The 19,170-nt window shown below is 46.0% G+C and overlaps 1 protein-coding gene and 1 long non-coding RNA gene across 7 annotated transcripts in view; one reads left to right on the plus strand and one right to left on the minus strand.

The window, feature by feature from the left end:
• Window positions 1-2,689, minus strand: part of PUM3 (pumilio RNA binding family member 3) — a 40,658-nt gene extending 37,969 nt beyond the window's left edge. For 2 of the 6 annotated variants that reach the window (XR_011431629.1, XM_070248882.1), the window contains exon 1: window positions 2,428-2,689. The gene's annotated coding sequence lies outside the window, so the exon portion shown is untranslated. Of the gene's footprint in view, window positions 1-404; window positions 555-1,487 lie in introns of all 6 variants that reach the window. The other 4 variants (XR_011431630.1, XM_023627278.2, XM_070248883.1 and 1 more) reach the window with 4 other exon arrangements.
• On the plus strand, window positions 2,663-11,779 carry LOC102147952 (uncharacterized). The gene is made up of 4 exons (XR_002803222.2): window positions 2,663-2,815; window positions 8,381-8,496; window positions 9,086-9,217; window positions 9,766-11,779. It is a non-coding gene; the product is annotated as an uncharacterized lncRNA (long non-coding RNA).
• Window positions 11,780-19,170: the final 7,391 nt, after the last annotated feature.

Genomic DNA, 19,170 nt, shown 5'->3' on the forward strand with positions numbered 1-19,170 from the left:
TGCGCCACCGGGCTGGCCCCAACCAGACATGTTTTTTGCCCCACCTGCATACAGTCAAGTTAAATCTTTTGGGTGTACACTGCTGATTCTGACGAATGCAGTCATGTCTCCACCACCACACCTTACAGAACTATTCCATAACTTCAAAAAGTCCCCTGTGGAGTGTCTTTATAATTATCCTCTCTGGGCTTCCCAGGCAACCACTGATCTGTTTTTCCATCCCTCTAGTTTTGCACCTTTTCAAAAATGCCATATAAATGGAATCAGATAGTACATAGCCTTTTGGGTCTTGCTTCTTTCACTTAGCAAAATGCATTTGCTTGGGGAGCCTGTACACCATCATATCCAGCCATCACATTCCAGTGTCTCTTGGAAGTGTCTCCTCTTTTTCCTCTCTCTCTTACCCCACCAGGCTCTTTATCTCTTGCTCAGATTAGTTTCTGCCGTTAGATCCAATCCGCTGTGATCCGCTTCCTGCTGCCTGATTAATCTTCCACTAACACACCCATTTCATTCCATTTCCTCACTGGACAAGTTCAAAACTTTCCCACGACCTACAGGAAAAATTTCAAACTCAGCTGGCATTCACAGTCATTCAAAATTTGGTTCTAACTTACCCCCATCACAAATACCACACTGAAGCCAAACTTACTTCCTTACCACTCTTTTTCAGGATCCAAACTGTAAAGCTATTTCTCTATCAATATAAACCCCCTCTATCCTTCAAATCCAGCTTAAAGGACAATTTCTTATCATTTCTCCACAGGTCTTCCCTTCCCCAAATGATTCTCCTTCTCATCCCTATGGCACATTTTGATGGCCTTCTTATAACTTAATACTCTGGACTTGAAATGTATTCAATACCTACATACTAGGTACTAGAAAGCCACTGTCTTGAAAACAACATATGAAAAAAAATTAAAGCGTTGTATCATTGGGGAGACAAGCAGCAAACTAAAATACAATGTAATCAAGTGTTATAACTGTAACATATATAAAGTGTTCAGGGAAGCAGAGTGAGAGCCCAATTCTGCCTTGTGAAGGGAAACTGCAGATTCCCCAGAGATAGAGGGACAGCTGACTGATCCTTCTTTACTCCTCTCAGGAGGCTTAGCAGTGCACTTTGATGGTAGTAAACATTGAATATCCAACCCCTAAATGTTGGCATTCCTCAAATCTTCCTCTCTCTCTCCACACTTCTCCTTAGGTGACCTCATCCAATCCCACGGCTTCCTATGCTGAGGACTCCATTAGGAACATTTCCTTGGGCTCCAAACCTGTGTATCTAACTGCCTACATATTCGTTTCAGTGTCTAACAGGCACCTTACACTTAACAGATCCAAAATATATCATTCTTTACATTTCCACTGCAAACTACCTCCAAACAATCACATCCTCACCTGTCTTTCCCCACCCTCTTCTTCCCCATCTCAGCCAATGGGCACATCGTCCACCTCACTGCTCAAGGAAGAAACCTAAGACTTACCTTTGACATTTTCCTCTCTCTTGTCTGCTACATTATTCAATCCTTCAGTAAGTCTTCTCGAATCTCCTTTAAAAATATCTCTAACCCTCCAACTTCCATCTTACTACCACCACCCTAATCCAAACCATCATCATATCGTCTGCAATTATATAATCAATAGTAATCCAAACTGTATACATTTTCTAAAAAGAACCAAGGCCTATCATGTTTCTCCCTTGCTTATAAGCTTTCAATGTTTTCTAGAAATGGCAATGTATTCCCATTGTGAAGAAAATCTAAACCCCCCACCACGGCTTTCAAAGCCCTACAGAACATCGTCCCACCCAACTCCTCTAACTTGATCGTGGACGCTCCTAACTCCCCATTCACTACTATGATCCCCTTTCCATGGCTCCCACCTCAGGAACTTAGCCCTAAGTTACTCTCTCTCCTTAACGTAGTTTTCCCTGGGCTTCCAGATTTCAGGGTTGCCTCTGGTCATGCTTTAGGTCTCCGCTTAACGATCACTTCTTCAGACTCCCCTATTCTCCATCTCAGCACTCAGTCTGTTTCCTTCCCAGCGCTTAGAACTTGCAACTGTACATTCAGGTTGCAAATTCAGACTTAGCACTGATCGGGCGCAGAATGGATGTTTGTCAAACACATGATAGAAAGGCTGAACGCAACTAGCACGGGCCCAGATTTCAGAGGGTGAAGGTAGCGCATGCTAACCCAGCACTCTCAGGGCAAGGTGGTAGGAAAAAGGATCGTAAACCTGCTCTAGTCGCCAGGCTCCCTCCAACGCCCAAACTCCCAGAATAGAACAGGCCACAGAAGACCGCCCAGCAGAGGACAGATGTGAACACCTCCACCCGCTCTGGCAGTGCGGGGAGACCCTCTCTGCCGCCAGGACAGGGAGCGAACCCCTTCCACTGGCAGTCGCCGAGCCCCCCGGACTCACCGCGCACGTGGGACGCAGGCAGGCGCAAATCCCCGCTCTGGGGCCGCCGCTTCCGCTTCCTCGCCTTGCCCCGCCCCTGGGCCTGCTTTTTCCTTCTTCCTCGGCAGAGCTGGGGTTAAGGGGTGGGAATTAGCCAGAAAAACGGAAACTCGGCATTTCTATTGGCCCGCTCCCATTTACCTCATCTAGAGGCGCGAGGGCGCGAGGGTTTGGCCCTTGAAAGGATCCGTCGGGTGAGGACGTGCTAGCGGCTCCCGAAAGTGACGTCATGAACCCTGCAGCTTCGCAGCTGTGGAAGAAACTCCGCTCTCGCGAGGGTTGGCTAGTTGTCGAACGGGAGACTTGTTTGGTTCGGTTAATCCTGTATCTTGAACTAAGAGTAAAATAGGTAATGTTTTTAGAGTGCGTTCATTTGCATCCTCTCTGGCAGTCTGGCGTGCAGGATAAAAGCGATATCTCGGGAGTCGGTTCGAATTGTAATCCTGTTTTTCTCGCTAGCTAGCTGTGTAGCTTTGGGCAAATTACTAAATTTCTCTGAGCCTTAGTTACCTGATCAGTTGGATAGATAGCTAAGTCATACAGGAGAGCGCCTAGCACAATGAATGATCATGATGAGCACTCAGTTAATGTCTGCCAAGTTTAACGTCTGCCCGTTCCTTCAGACTGCAGTTATCCCTTTTTCCACTGTAGGAAATGAGACTGTAGTTAGGATGTCAGCCCCATTTTACAGATGAAGGAACTGACACCACAACCTTGGTCGTGTCACACAGAATTTATCTTCTAACAGTTCTGGAGGACAGAAGTCTGAAATCAAGCTATTGGCAAGGTTGTGCACCTTCCACTGCTCTAGGGAAGAATCCTCTGCCCCTTCCAGCTTCTGCTGGTCCCGGGTTCCTCGGCTTGTCCTGCGTGATTCCAGTCTCTGCCTCTGTCTTCACATGGCCTTCTCTCTGTCTTCTCCTCTTCTGTTAGGAGGACACTTGTCATTGGTTTAGAGCTCATCAGGATAATCCAGGATGATCTAATCTGGAGGTCCTTCATTATATCTGCAAAGAGCCTTTACCAGATAAGGTCGCTTTGGCGGGTCCTAGGGTTTGGACACTGATCTATCTTTTGAAGGGCCCCCTGGAGAGTCAAGGAATCAGTACTTGATCCCAGGTGTGTCGTGTCAGATTTAACTGTCTTCCAAATCATACTGTTTCCTGCCCCTTAAGGTGTTAGCCTTGAGACTGGTAAATCATTAGACTGTATGCTTCTTGAGGGCAGGAGCTGGCCTTATTTCCCAGGCACCTACCCCACCACTCAGCGTGTAGATGTTTAATAAGACTTATTATTATTGTCTGCCTTAAATATTATATTTGTATTTCAGCTCATTTAAATCTCCTAAGAACAGTTCGAGTAGGTCTTTCCCCCTCATTTCATTGAAAAAGGGGAAACATTCAGTAGCTTGGATCCCATGAGCCTGACTCCAAACTCAACAAGGCTGCCTCTGGACTGCTTCCCCTAATCCATTAACTCTCCAGTAGGGGCTGGCCCCCCCGCCAAGTGGTTAAGTTCCCGCGCTCTGCTTCGGGGGCCCGGGGTTTCACCAGCTGGGATCCTGGGCGTGGACATGGCACCGCTCATCAGGCCATGCTGAGGCAGCATCCCACATAGCACAACCAGAGGGACCTACAACTAGAATATACAACTATGTACTGGGGGGCTTTGGGGAGAATAAGAAGAAGAAGATTAGCTCAGGTGCCAATCCAAAAAAAAAAAAAGTTCTCCAGTAAATGCTCAAGAGAGGAGAATACAGAATAAGAACTGCAGGAGGTCCATCAGCAGTGCCTATTAGACAAATAGTATGGTACTCACTAGCCAAGAAAAAACCTTCACAAATACACCCTACCACACAATACCTGGAGGGATACATTTGTATTTTCAACACCACACATGGCAGCACCCTGGATCCTCTCAGACACATCCATGTAGCTGTCTTAAACATACGTGAAAACCCTACTCTTCGTTTGCCTTTTCACCAGGGAGGAAAAAGAAAGTGATCACATACCAGAGTCCTAGATTGTTGTTAACAATGTTATGTATCAAGTCTTCTGTGCTTTCAAAAGGGGATTGTTTTATTTGTTTGGAGTGAGTTGAAAGTATCTTGTGGTTTTGCACAACAGCAATAAAAAGAGTTTATCCTGTAATTTTGCAGTTAGCCGAGCAAGTTAAGCCCATTGGTTTTTCAGATATCTAATGATGTAAATGTTGAGCATTCTGTATATTCCTAGAACCATGAGATGCTTTTTAGCAATGTAATTAAGAGTATTGGCATTGGAATCAAGCAAGTCTGGCTTAGAATCCAAGGTCTGTATGTCCATGGGCAAGGTATTACTTTGTATGGGCCTCAGTTTCTGCATATGTAAAATGGGAATAATAGCACTTATCCTTTGGGGTAGCCATGTGACTCAAAAATGATGATATCTGTAAAGTTATTAGCCCATAGTAAATGTTGAGTGATTTATAGCTTGAGAGAGAACCAAGGTGTATTCATTAGAAATGCATCTAGTTGCAAGTAATGGAAAGTTCAGATATAGTGGCTTAATTAATAATTTTCTTCACACAACAAAAATTCTGAAGGTAGTTGGTTGCTTTAGTTCAGTGACTCAGTGATGACATCAAAGACCCAAGTTCTTTCAGTTTCGATGCTCCATGCTCCTCAGTGTGTTGACTTTTCTTTCTTATACTTGTTACTTTCAGGGTTTTTTCTGTTTGTACCTTTTGACCGCCTTCACCCATTTCCCCCATCCCCCATCTCCCTGCCTCTGGCAGCCACCAATCTGTTCTCTGTTGCTATGAGTTAGGGTTTTTTAGATTCCACATACAAGTGAAATTGTATAATATTTGTCTTTCTCAGTCTGACTTATTTCACAGTTGCTTTCTGATTGCAAGATGTACTTCTCTGTTTCAGAATTTATATCAGATTTCAGGGCTAGCAGAATGGGGAAAAGGATGAAATTCACTTTTTTTTTCAGTGCCTAGACCTGGGTCACACGGCCACCCCCAGGATGGGAGGACCATCAGACATAATGTTAACCAGGGATTTGGGTTTCTTTCTTATTCCAATACTCTAGTAAAATTAAAGGTCACGTGGCAAATGTGCTTCCATCCAGCAGTAGAGATTTAATCTGTAACTTAAACTAATCTGGTTTAAAACTTAAAATAACTATAGTAAGCTAAAGCTTAAAATAATTGTAGTATTCAAGGTGGTGGATCTCAATCTTGGCCACACATCAGAATCCCCTGGAGAGTTTACAAACCGAAAACCCAAACCGGTAATTCTGATTTAATTAGTCTGAAGTGGGACCTGGGCATTGAGAATTTGGAAAGTTCCCCAGATCATGCTAATGTGAAGATGGTTCAAGTTGTTGATTTGACTTTCTAGTTAACTGAGGGTTAAACCCTATAACCGTCTGGTCCCTCTTTTGCAGTCCCCAGAATTAAAGAATTAAAATGTATAACACACTTGTTTCTGTAAGTAGAATGTCTAGGACATAACTGTATCCTTCTTGTTGCCTGAGGTCTCCTGTTGTGATTTCATATCATTAGATACAGAAAATGGTTTAAATTTCAACTATGCACTTTCAAATGTATTCTGGAAAATGTTTACTTTTTTTTCAATTCCTCGTGATTTTGTAGAATTTTTCTCTTTTTCATAAAAATAAAGTGTGTTAGGTATCAGCTCCCACATATCTCCTCTCCATAAAATCAGTTCTTTAGAGTTTTAATTAATGGGTTTTAACTAATTGGTGTTGTTTCTCTCTTTCCCAAATGCATAAGCAGGGATAAAGGGCATGTCATTGATATGAAGCATAAGTGAGATTTTGGCAAAGATTGGGTTTTATTTCCCAATCATAAATCCATGGAAACGGAGCAGTTCCTTTAGTAAAAGAGAACTGCTTCTGAGTCTGGTGGATTATGGTTAACATTATGTCTGATGGTCCTCCAATCCTTTCAGCCTGAATGAGGCTGTAATGCTGCTGCCTAGTTTCAGTTTGCATCTACAAACCGAGCTGACTCATCTGTAAACTATGCTTGGGCTTTTTCCTCCCCCTTCAGCTGTTTGTATGATACCCTGCTACATGGCCATAGGTAGGAGCTGAAGAAGGGGAGCTGATGCAATCATGTGGGTGATAGGGAGGTCTGGGCTCCCTGTTCATGCAGATAACTCAGGCCCTCTGATCTTACTTGGACTCAATCCCTGATATACCACTTCCATCTTACAATAGATGTTGCTGGGTCCACCTAACTTTATGAATTGACAGGTAAGACAGAGCCCAGCTCATAATGGGCAGTTCTGGATGGATGGTCATTAGTACACTGTAGTCAAGCATTCTATCTCCATCAGAGCTCAGTAATGTGCCAGGAGCTGTTTCTTGAGATGTGTAGAACTCTCCATTACAGATGGCATGACCTTCCTCCAGAACCCCAAGGCCCTATGTTGTCCTCCTACTTAGGCTTACCATGAACCCTACACTGTATCTTTTCTCACTATTGACACCACCCACATCACGGGGCCTGCCAGGTGTCCTGGTCTAAGTGGGCAGAGCTGCTTTCACTGGACTCACTGTAGAGCTCTTTCCTGTTCCAGGCCCCACTTAGAGCTGGCAGCCTTCCACATCCTCTGGTGGATGGACTGGAGCAGGATTCCTAGATGCAGATACTGTTGCTGCCAGAACCTGAAGAGGCCCACCAAACATTCTAGTTCCTTCTTTGTAGTAGGGAATACAAGATGCAACAATGTGTCTTTACTTTGGAGGGGATGTCCTGACATGCTCCTGACCCACCTCCTTCTTTTAAGTCCCAGATTTTAGAATTCCTGAAAATTTTACTAAAGTGGCCTGTCCTTGAATCTTTATAGAGTTTGTCTCCTACCTTCTGAGCACATGTTTCTTATCGAGGTCTCTAGCATATTAGCCACGTCTTTATTTTATTGATGTAATGGATCAAAGTGATTTTCTGCGAATGTGCCGATGGTCCAGACCTCTTGGGGCTATCCTAAGACAGAAGGTGGGCATGCGCACATAGCCTTGGTGCAAAACTATAAAGGAATATTGTTGTTCATTCCAAGGACTGTGAACTGCTTCTGATCCTATTTTCCATCTGTTTTTTCCATCCTATTTTACCATCTGCTATGGCCACTCAAGCATTTCACCTTTGCTCTCCAGGCTTCAGAAAGCTACGTACCAATATGTTTGCCCCATCCCCTGGGGTCCTTGCCAAGGTATCAAATCCCATGTCCCTAGAAAGTGACCCCAAATCAATGTTTCCCTGCTTGTTGGCTTTTACCTTCCAGCCCCTTGGTCAAGAGCTCTTGTAATCTAGTTCCTGGGTACTCCTCTGCTCTTGACAGTATATGCTGGCCAATTCTTACAAGTCCTTTGGATATAATCTTTTTTCTCCCTCATCAGGCCAGGCATGTCCCCAGCTGGGTTATGCTGGATTGCACCCTGGTTATTGGCCTGGCAGCCAGGAGGGGCACTAGGGGGGCAGCTCCTGAGGGCAGGGGTGGGGGAAGCAGGTGTTGTCTTGCAGGAGAGGCCTCTGCAGTGTCCTCCTGCTCAAGGGAAGTCTAGCTCTTAATAAGGCGGTGTGGGCCACCTCTGCAAGCTGTGCATGTTCAGGGCAGTCAGTGGAGCTAAAATCTTTGGGGACATCCACCAATGTCCCCGTTCCATATTTCAGGGTCTCGAGTTTTCCAAATTGGGGCACTGGCCTCAGTGTAACAGACTGCCTTGGCTGAGCATTTTAAAGATTCTGGAGATTTATGACTCTTTGAAGTCTTGTGCTTGCTCCTTATATTGTCCGCTTCCCCTGCAGGGGATAAGAGCCTCTTTGCAAGCTTTCAAAGATGCCTCTGACTCTCCCACTAGCCCTTAACTATCTAACTGTTCTTATTATCACTCTGCAGGGAATCTTCCGACTCCACTATCATTTTATACTGTACTCCCCATAACTTTCAAATACCTGAACCATTGCTTTGGCAAGGGCATTCCTCTCCGTCAGATGTCCCCCTGGTCGTCAGTGGTAAGTTTTTCAGCAGTGGTGCAACCATGCTTGTATGTGGGATCTGACTGTCCCACATAAACTTGGATCGTGATCCTCCTTGCCAGCTCATGGTGAGTGATCCAGTCTCAAAATCTCATCTTCTCGCCAGCATTCTGGAACCGCTCTGGATACCAATTGTGTTATTTCAAGTTTTCTTGGAAACAAAAGCAAAGACAGTTAGAAATGTAAGCGGAGAGTAGCCTGCGAAAGATAAAGAGGGAACGGGGTAAGCGGGGCAACCACTGACTACAATGTGGGAAGGAAGGATTATATAGGAAGAGACCCGGAGAAAGGCTCTGAGAAAGTTTTGGCCAGGCTGATGAGGAGCCCCACAGCAAAGGTTGACTGTTAGAAGAGTCCTGAGTTGGGCAGGAATGGCCTGACTCTTATACCCCACCATGCTCTGTCGCTGGCCTGGAGTAGCCCCAGGAGCTATGGCCTTAGTTGGAATACATGGTGGATCCTAAAAGTGTGAGAGCTGGAGGCCTTCAGGTAACCACAGCTTTCACTCCTCTCTCACTCCTCTCTCACAGGGAGATCTGAGTGGTACTCTTTCCCTCTCTCACAGGGAGATCTGAGTGGTTCCCCAGCACTCCAGCATGCCACATGGGCATCAAGGAGGCATCTGGCAGCCTCAGAGAAACCTCAGACAAAGATGCATCTGCTGGTTATGGGAGGCTGGACAGTGTGCAATGAAGAGGTAAGGGTGTGGGATATGGACAGGTACTGGCAGGCGAAACAGCAGTGGATTATTCAGTCCCCTGTGCAGAGAGCCACATGGGTCTAGACAAATGTGCTGACAGCAAGGAGTGGAAAGAAGGAACAGATTTTAAGAGATTTATAAAGGAAGAATTGCCAGCATTGGTCTTACAGACCTTTGCCTTATAAGGCGACAAATGGCTCTGGCCACTTTGGAGTTAACCTCTGAGAAAAGTTAGCCTGGTGCCACGTGCATTCTTTTTCATATATTAGGGAAAATAAGTATTCACAAGACTAACCTTTTAAAATACTTGTGAGTTACACACATTAGGAAAGGATCTGGTGTGATAAAGCTTATAAACACACTCATGGAAGAGTAGTGGACACATATCTAAACTCCAGACTTGCTCATTTTTGGCCACTCTGTCTTTTTCATGAGAACAAAAGAAAAAATAGTGAAGAAATAAATGCAAATGAAAAAACATGACCCAGAAATAACAGATAAAAAGTAACATGAGTACAACCTAATGATTTGTTCAAATATTTCAGGCAGGAGCTTTTGAGAAAACTCACCGAAGTCTGAAGATGAGAAAATAAAGGCATGGGAGAATAATTTGCTGAGGCGTTAATTCAGTCTCATTCTCATAGCTGTGACTGGAAGAATGAGAGTTTCTTTTTTTCTCAGCTCCCTGCTCCTCAGCAAGTTGGACAGACTTTAAAAAAAAGGGAAAAAACCAGGCTCCTGAGAGAACAGAGCTGAAATCTCAGAGAGGAAGCACTGCGGGTGTTAAAAGGGCAAAATCCAAGCAGTGATGGGAAGGCGGGTGGAGGTGGCGTCGGGAGGGTTGGGACTCCTGGAATGTGGGGGAATACGAGCTCTGGCAGAAGGATCTGCCTCCAGAAGGTCATGGGGCTTGGAGAATGGGCATTCCTTGGCAACCATAATGAACTAAAGACTAAAGACCCCAATCCTCAATCGTATGGGCCCCTACAGTCCTATATGACTCTTTACGATCCATGAGTGAGGGAGGGGTTTCCACAAACCCAACTGAAAATATTCTCTACCTCTGGTGGGTGGGAGCTTAGCCACATTGATCAGGTTTAAAAAGAAATAATGCTGATTCTTGCAGCAAATTCATACCTGCAGCAGAAGGAATAAGTGATCCCTCTTTGGGGACTGGCTGCCCAGGCGACTCACTCGGCTGCTGGGGGCAGCCAGGGCAGGCGTTCCCGTGGCTGTTCAGTGTCCCTTGTGTGGATAAGCCACATTCATCCATTCTCCTGTTGGGACACACTGGGCCCATTCCAGCTCGGGGCTCCGGGAGCACACTATCCCGGACCGTGTCCCACCCTTCACTGGAGTTTATACCTAGGAGCAGAACTTCTGGGTCAAAAGGTGCTCTTACCTTCCTGGGCAGTACCGCTGGCTTTTCTAAAACAGAGAATTTGTGTGTGCAGGTCCCGTGCTGAGCTCAGGGAGGGGCGGCATTCTTCCAGAAGTCTCAGCTGCAGAGGGGCCTGTGCTGTGGGGAGGGGCCAGCTGCTCAGAGGGGGATGAACAGGGAGGGAGCCCTGGCCGAGTGCATGGAGGGTGGTCAGCGATGCCCCCTGCATTAGAGACACAGTTGCTGAGGGTGGCTGATGGCAGACATTCACTACGTGGAACATTCCAGGCAGGAGGAGGAGGGTGCAGAGGCTTTGAGGCTGGGGGTGACCTGTCAGCTCGGCCACCACAACGAAGTGCCGCAGACGGGGCCGCATGTACAACCGAAGTTCATTTTCCCACAGTTCTGGAGGCTGCAAGTCCCAAACCAAAGTCTGGCAGGGTGGGTTCCTGGTGAGACCCCTCTTCCTGGTTGGTGCCTTCTCCCCACGTCCTCACGTGGTGGAGAGGGGGCTCGAATGTCCCTTCCTTTTGTCAGGGCACTAGTCCTACCAACTTAGGGCCTCACCCTTATGGCCTCATTTAGCCTTTAGCACATCCTGACAGGCCCCTATCTCCAGATACAGCCACACTGGGGGTTAGGGCGTCAACATATGATTTGCGGGGAACACAAACATTCACAGCCTGTAACACTAAACTTAGTGGGTTAAAATGAGAATCGTTATTTATTTACTCAAGATTTCACAGTTTGGGCAGGGTCAAGGTGGGGACAGCTCCTCTCTGCCCTATGTGACATCAGCTGAGGCCTTGCTCAAAATGCCTGGCAAGTTGGTGCTGGCTGAGAGCTGGGAGCTTGGAGGGGAGGGGAGAGCAGCTGATGGCCGGGAGCCTTGGTCCTCCTCTGTGTGGATGCATGGGCTTTCTCACAGAGTGGTGGCTGCTTTCTAAGAGTGAGAAAGCAAAAGTTGCCAGTCCTTTTAAAGGTTGGGCCTGAATCCAGCAGGAGTGTCATTCCTGCCATCGTGGAAGTCAGAGTCCTAGTACAGCTACTGGCCAATCATATCACAGACGTCTTTTTTTTTTTGGATAAAAATGATATATATTTAAGGTGCACAACATGTTTTGGTATACAGATACATAGAGAAATGGTTGCTACAATAAAGCTAATTAACATATCTATCTCCTCACATAATTGTCTGTTTTTTCATGATACAAGCAACTGAAATCTATTCTTAGGGAATTTCCAGTATATGAGATGGCAGTGTTAACTATAGTCATCGGGCTGCACATTAGATCTCTAGACTTACTTATCGTACTAAGTGCAGCTCTGTGTGCTTGGACCGCCCTCTCCTGGTCTCCCCAGCGCCTGCCCCTGCTGACCACACAGAGCTTGTCTTCTCTCGGCCATGTGCGGAGGGAAATGCGCCAGCTTTTATGTTGGGCATCACCTCCTACACTATATATCTTCTTGTCCTTGAAGCGCATATTGGTCAGCTCTTTCCCCACATAGTTAAGACACGGGGGCTGGAGCACACCAAGCAGGGAAAATCAGGGCCAGCTGTCTCACATACTGGACATTCCTCTGTGGCCAGTGCACAGGACTCTCCATGGCTGGAGTTGCAGTCGAGTGTGTGCTTTTTTCTGAAGTGGGGTCCATGGCTTTGATCAGATTCTCTGATGGGGCTCTCACCCAGAGAAGAGGTGCCCTGATCATGACCACGGATCTGATTTGACTACAGCTCTGTAGCATGGCTGTGAGAGGAGGATGGTTTGTCCAGCCTCTCCGAGCCTACCTCAGAGAAGCCATGGTTTATCATGTGCCCCAGTCACCACCTGCCACTTAGCAGGAGTCCAGTCCACTGTGTAGGGGACGGGCATTGGCGACCCCAAGATATGTGTCTTTGGCATGAGGATTATTTGGGGCTGGTTGCTTTTAATAAACTGGGACAGGGAAGGAGGCTCCAAGGCGTGGAACTTGGTTACCGTTTGTTAAGAAACATTTACATTTGTAAGGGAAATCTCCATCTGTAAAGTTGTCTCCCTCTCTGTACCAGGAAGAAGGGGGATGACCTTATCTCTAGAAACTCCTATCAATACAGAACGCAAGGACTTAAATCTGCATAATAATCTTATTCCTGTTTCTGGTAACCTCCTGTAACTGACTCCCCCCACCCTCAACATCCTCCTTTGTCTTTAGTTGGATATGATATTTAAGGTGGGGGCTTCAGCCATTTGGGGAGTTGCTCAGCTTGCCTGAGCCTCTCCCAGGTATACATGTTATAAAGCTTTGTTTAATTTTCTCCTGTAATTCTGTCTCGTGTGAATTTAATTCATTCTCTGGCCAGAAGAACCCAGAGAGGGTAGAGGAAATGTCTTCCTCTCCTACAAATGCATGCACCCAAATTCACTTACTCTTGTGTTCTGTTTTTTCAACTTTTTCTTGTGGAAAACTTCAGATATTGACAAAAGCAGGGAAAACAGTATAATGACCAACCCCTCCCCATGTGCCCAACTTCAACAATTATCAGCTCATTGCTAATCTTAGGTCATCTATCCACCCTCCTACTTCCCCGTTTCACATTATTTTTCTCAACGTTTTTATAGAATAGCACACACACTGAATAGTGCTTGTGTCCTACATGTGCGCAGGGTGAGTTTTCACATTGTGAGCTCTCACCTGATAAAGATTCTGGTACCCAATTCTGATGTGTGTTGTGGGGGTAGTGTTCCTACACCACCAAGCAATTGCCTGACACCTGATGATTCCCTGACAATTCAACTCAATTCCGACACTCTCTGCTGGAGCCAGCATCAGATTCCACAGGTTGAGGACTCAGTCCCACAAGACTGCCTCCACTTCAGATGCCAATCGCAAGCCCAAGTTGTCACCTGTGCTTCTGACCAACAGGATATAAATCAGAGGTTTTGATTAATTTGCTAGAGTGGCTCATAGAACACAGGAAACCAGTTTACTCACTAGATTACTGGTTTATTACATAAGACATTAAGATATGAATCAACAGCCAGATGAAGAGATACATAAGGCAAGCTCCCTGACAAAGGAGCTTCTGTCCTTTCTACCGAAACCAAAGTGGGTTCCCTCCTGATGAGTGAAATCAAACTCTCCACCAGAAGTAGTTGTCTCACAAAGTAAAGCATATTTGTGGCAAATAGGTGACCGTGAGGAATCATTTCCAAAGTCACGGTGTCCCCCAAAAAAGGGAAGCAGGGACTTTTATTTTGGATGGGGAATGAATATTTAAATGAGAGGGGTGGGTATTTGCTTGAGCAGGCTCAGTAGGAAAACATGCTTCCACATACACTGCAGGTTACGGTAATAAGATCCAAGCTCCTCCTGGAGAGATCTTAGCATTAAAAATAAGGCAAAGGTCATAGGAGTAGCTCTTATGGTGAGGCTTGGTCTCGTTCAGTGTGGTTGGTGATTGCATCTCCTTAACATGACAAAAGGCAAAAGAACAACTTGGAAAAACAATTAAAATGTCCAAACCCACCCTTGAGTTCCTCAGGATAAGTAGTCAGTGACAAAATCCCTCCTCTAGTCTTTATCCTGCTCCTCATTCTTGAGGGGTGCAGGTCGACGGTCTGTCTTATGTAACTGCTTCCTGCTGAGCATGGGCGTTGTCATAGGGACCAGTAGAGGAGCAGAATTTCCAGCTAATCTCAAATAGGTTTGTGGGTTACCATAGGCATAACCCCCGGTTGTTCGTAACAACCATCTATAATTTTATAACTTCAATGCCTTTAGAATATGTTTAGGATCTGGGCATACTTGCCCCCCCCCCCCCCATCTCCAGATGTGACCAGTTCTTTTATAGTCTAGATACTGGGTTGCCATCCTTCTCTGATGGACCTAGTCTTCCTGCCCAGGAACATGCAACCTCCTTGGAAGCATACCATACCTAAATGGTATGGGGTTGGTTTGTTTCTAGGGCAGAGCCCCGGGTGGATAGCCAGTCCTTCAAAGGTTGACAGGTCATTGGGATTTACTTATCTGTATAGTGTCTCTGAAACAAGAGTTTATTCAAATCAGAGACTGGTTTGCCGGAAAACTCAGAGTCATCAATTGTCTGTGACGATCTCTCTTGATGTTCAGGCATGGGCGCCTTTTTTACTCTGTGTGGTGGATCCAAGGGATGACTCCTTCTAACTTTAGGAAAGAGTGAGTGGTTAGTAACACCAAGCGAGGCCCTACCCAAATAGGATTTAGCTGATCTTGGAATGAACCACTTTTCCAAGTTTTAAGACAGCATGAACACTCTTAAGGAGTCCCCAAGCTGTTTATTTGGGGGCCCAAATCTTCCCTCCTTGGTTTATCATCCAACCCTTGACTATTGGGGACCACTGGTAACCATGTGTAGTGGCTTCCCTTACTTCATCAGGCGAATACACTGGTGTCAATTCATAGAAGGGTTGAGTGGGAATTAATGATAATTGGATAAACTCTCCTGATGGAGCGGCCCTTTTTACAGCTGCATTTCCCAAGTTATTCCCTTTGATGACCTCTGATTCCCATTGTGATGGCCTTTACAATGGACCACAGCTACTTCCTTGGGGCCCTGTACCTCTTCTAGCAGTTTAAGGATCTCTGGCCCATGTTTAATTTCTGTGGTTTCCTCTGGGGATCTCTGTGGCTAGAGTAAACGTGATCCATCACTTCTGGGCAAGTATGGGTAATAGGCCCATTGGAATCAGGGAGCGGGGTAGCTGGTTTTAAGGTATGATACGTGATGAGGATGAAGGCTGCCCCAGTGAGAAGCCCAAGGTGTCCCGCCCTACATACTGATCTATATCTTCCTCCAGGAAGCATAGGACATCCTGACTTAATCCAATCTGATTCTTATCTAAAGTTATAGGACCACCCAATAACCAGACCTCACCTGCACTGATACCATTTTAACAACTTTTTTCATGATCTTTCCTTTGTCTTGTAAAGACAAAACTCACATACCTATGCCTTAAATTTAGCCCTACCCTCAACACATTGTAGCTCTTACTGCCCATGGGTCCTGTCCCCATGCCTGCAGCTCTTAACTGCCCATGGGTCCTGTCCCCATGCCTGCAGCTCTTCACTGCCCATGGGTCCTGTCCCCATGCCTGCAGCTCTTACTGCCTATGGGTCCTGTCCCCATGCTACTCCATGATCTTCTCTGAATAAAAGAACACTACTGCCAGACCTTGAGAGTCCAAGAAATCTTTCTTTCAACTCCTCGGCTCACCGAGCCCGCATCAATAGGGTTTTAAAGAAATCTAAGGGGAATCTAGCAGCATAGCTTGGTATTGTAGTATTCTATCCTCAGATAGCCATAGATGTCCTTTAGCCTCTAGAAAGCTAGAGACTTGATAGGGGGTCCACACCATCAATAGTTTGGCCCATAGCCAGTTTTTCTGCTGTCTTGATTAAGAGGCAGGTGGCAGCTACAGCGTTCAAGCATGGGGGTCATCCTATCACCATGGTGTCTAACTTATCCCATTTAAAGGGATCTGTTTCTGGCCCCTGTAGTTTATTATAGAGAGGCTTAGAAATCAATCCAAAGGTAGGGATCCAAATGCAGCAAAAGCCAGCCATCCCCAAGGATTCTCGTAGCTGCCTATGAGTTTTCAGTGGAACAAGTTGGCATATTACCATTTTCCTCTCTTGGGGAAGGCTGTGTTGTCCCCTTGAAATGATGAACCCCAAATACTTTACATTCTCTTTATATATTTGTGCCTTTCCTTTAGACACTTTATATCCCTTACTGGCTAAGAAGTTTAACATATTTAACTCAATTCTGACACTAGCTACCTGGGGGTAGAATCAGACCCCACAGGTTAAGGGTCCAGTCCCACAGGATTACCCTTCGCCTTCTATTTTAGATGCCAATTGCAAGTTCAGGTTGTCACCTGTGCTTCTGACCAACCAACCGCAGACCAGAGGTTCCCACAACCCCCTCCTTGGGGTTGATTAATTTGATAGAGTGGCTCACAGACTCAGATAAACATTTTACCTAACAGCCAGATGGAAGAGATGCATAGGCAAAATATGTGGGGAAGGGACGCTGAGCTCCTACACCCTCTTGGGGACTCTCCCCCAATCTCTATGTGTTCACCAACCCAGAAGCTCTCTGAACACCGTCCTTTTGGGTTTTAGTGGAGACACCACCCCATAGGCACAGTTGATTGGATCATTTGCCAATGGCAATCGAACTCAATCTTCAGCCTCTTTCCCCACCCTGGAGGTATAGGGAGAGGGATGGGGCTGAAAGTTCCAAACCCCAAATCACACAATTGGTTTCCCTGGCAACCAGCCCCTACTCTCAGGGGCTTTCCAAATGTCACCTTGTTAATGTAAATTCAGGTGTGGTTGAAAGGGCCCTGTTAGGAATAACAAAATACGCTCATTTCACCTTTATGGCTCTGGACTTATTTCAGGAACTGAGGACTAAAGTAATTATTATAACAAAAGATGCCACGTTGGCTCTAATATGGGAAATTACAAGAGCTTTAGGAGCTCTTAGGCCAGAAACAAAATGAAGATATTTACTGTTATAAATCCAGTATCGTATAGCATTGACCATACTAAAGTTTTGAACAAATCTATATTCCCCTGTTCCCAGCTTATTGAGGCCCTAACTTAGATAGCCTGTCCCTCCCTAGAATGGGATCAACGCATCTTGGTATGTACAGAAAAGAATGCTTCAGCATTTTTTATCCCATTTCACAGGTCAAGGGCTCCAGAAATCTTTTGGTCTCTCCTCTTCCTGATACCTCCTTTATGTCACACTTTCCTATAGGAAGGGTTCCCTCTGGGGCACTCAACACTGTCGACAAAAATAATCCATAACCAATCTATAAATGAAAATTTGGGTGAGTTTATTCTGAGCTTAAATCTTAGGATTATAACCCGGGAGAGTCTTTCCACAAAGGAACAGAGCACTCCAAAGAAGTGGGGGTACACAGGGTGGTTATGTACCCTCAAAGAGGGTGTTTCACATATGATTGAAATGTCCCTCCCACAACAGTCACGAGGCTGCTCTGTCAGCACAGTGATTGATGGAAACGGCAGATAGGTCTGCTGTCTCAGTGAACACTGCCGGGTGGCAGGTGTGTTGCCTCGGGCTGGGGGGTCACAGATGAGCGCTGCAATCGGTTCCCAGCCTAAAGAAAGATGCTTAATCTTTAAGGAGATGCCAACATTGGGAGGGGGAGAGAAGTTGCACCTTTATCTCAAGGGCCTTTTGCTCTTGCCATAGGGAATGTCTAACGCAGATATACAATGCATGCTCAACGGCCTACGTCAGGCCCTTTTGGAAAGACAAGGTCAGGCCGAATTAGGTTTACACCAAATGGCTTCCTCATATATTCCAATATATCCTATTACTTGCCATTTTTACTTGTCAACACTGAGAATATAGCTCCATTATTGAACAAAAATTCAACATGCTCTCCTCCTGCTGCCGAGGTCACCCAGGGCTCCTGGAACCAACCAGGGAGCCCCACAGCCCCATTACATCTCATCTGTAGTCAAGGGAAGCTGCCACGGCTCAGTCTTTTCGATCCCTTCCCTCTCTGGGGACAGTTTGGACAATCCTGCCACCAATGCCCTTCCCGTTGGCAGTACGCACAACCGATTAGCCTCCAACTTTGTTGGTGGCCTTCTGGTCCCTCGGTGGGGGCCGAGGTCACTCACCCATGGCATATCCCTTCTCTCCCTCGGGTTACCTTGAGGAGGCTGGAGGGCCACAGCTAGCAGGGCAGCTTGCCTTTTCATCTTCTTGTCTTGCTTTCCATGCTCAGCTTCATCCCGGTTACCAAACACCCTACATGCAGCCTGTACTGGTTGTGCAAGATTAGTATCAGGACTATAGCTAACTTCTGGAGTTTCCTATGGATGTCTGGAGCACTTTGAGATAGGAAATAGGGATTAAGAACCACTGTACTGCCCTAGGCCTTGGGGTCCCAATTTATATATCACCTGAGGCAGTCCCAAAGCCTCTGAAAAAAAGCGGAGGGGTTTTCCTCAGGGCCTTGTTGGACCTCTCTTAATCTAGACCAGTTAACGGGTGGCTGCCTTACTATTTTCATGGCTTTAAAAAGCAGACCCCCAAAATATACTAGCTTTTCTTGTTCATCGGGATCATTGGGCTTGCACCCAGGGTCACTCCCTGGCACAGCCTGCTCACTAGGCCTGCGGATGTCTGATCCTGTGTCATATTCATTATCTGCTTGTTCTCTAGCTTTTAACAGAACAGATGACTTATCCTCAGGCATGGAGTGTAGTCAACAGGCTTTGAACATCTGCCCAGGTGGGACTATGAGTGGAGAAGATTCCCTTCATCAGGTTTATGAACTCCTCTGGGTCAGCGCTCAGTCCTTTAGTCTGTGCCTTCCAATCATCCAGATCAGAGGTGGAAAAGAGGATGTGCACATTAATAAGTCTCCCCTCACCATCAGGCACCTGTTCCAGGGGATCTATCCCAGGTTTGTGTCTGGTTCTTAATCTAGTTGTACTATCAGGAAGGGGAGGGTGAAGGGTCTTTGCTTGTTGTAGAGTCCAATTCCCTCTAGAGGGA

The sequence above is a fragment of the Equus caballus genome, chromosome 23 (genome assembly GCF_041296265.1).
Source record: "Equus caballus isolate H_3958 breed thoroughbred chromosome 23, TB-T2T, whole genome shotgun sequence".
In the NCBI taxonomy this organism is placed as follows: Eukaryota; Metazoa; Chordata; class Mammalia; order Perissodactyla; family Equidae; genus Equus; species Equus caballus.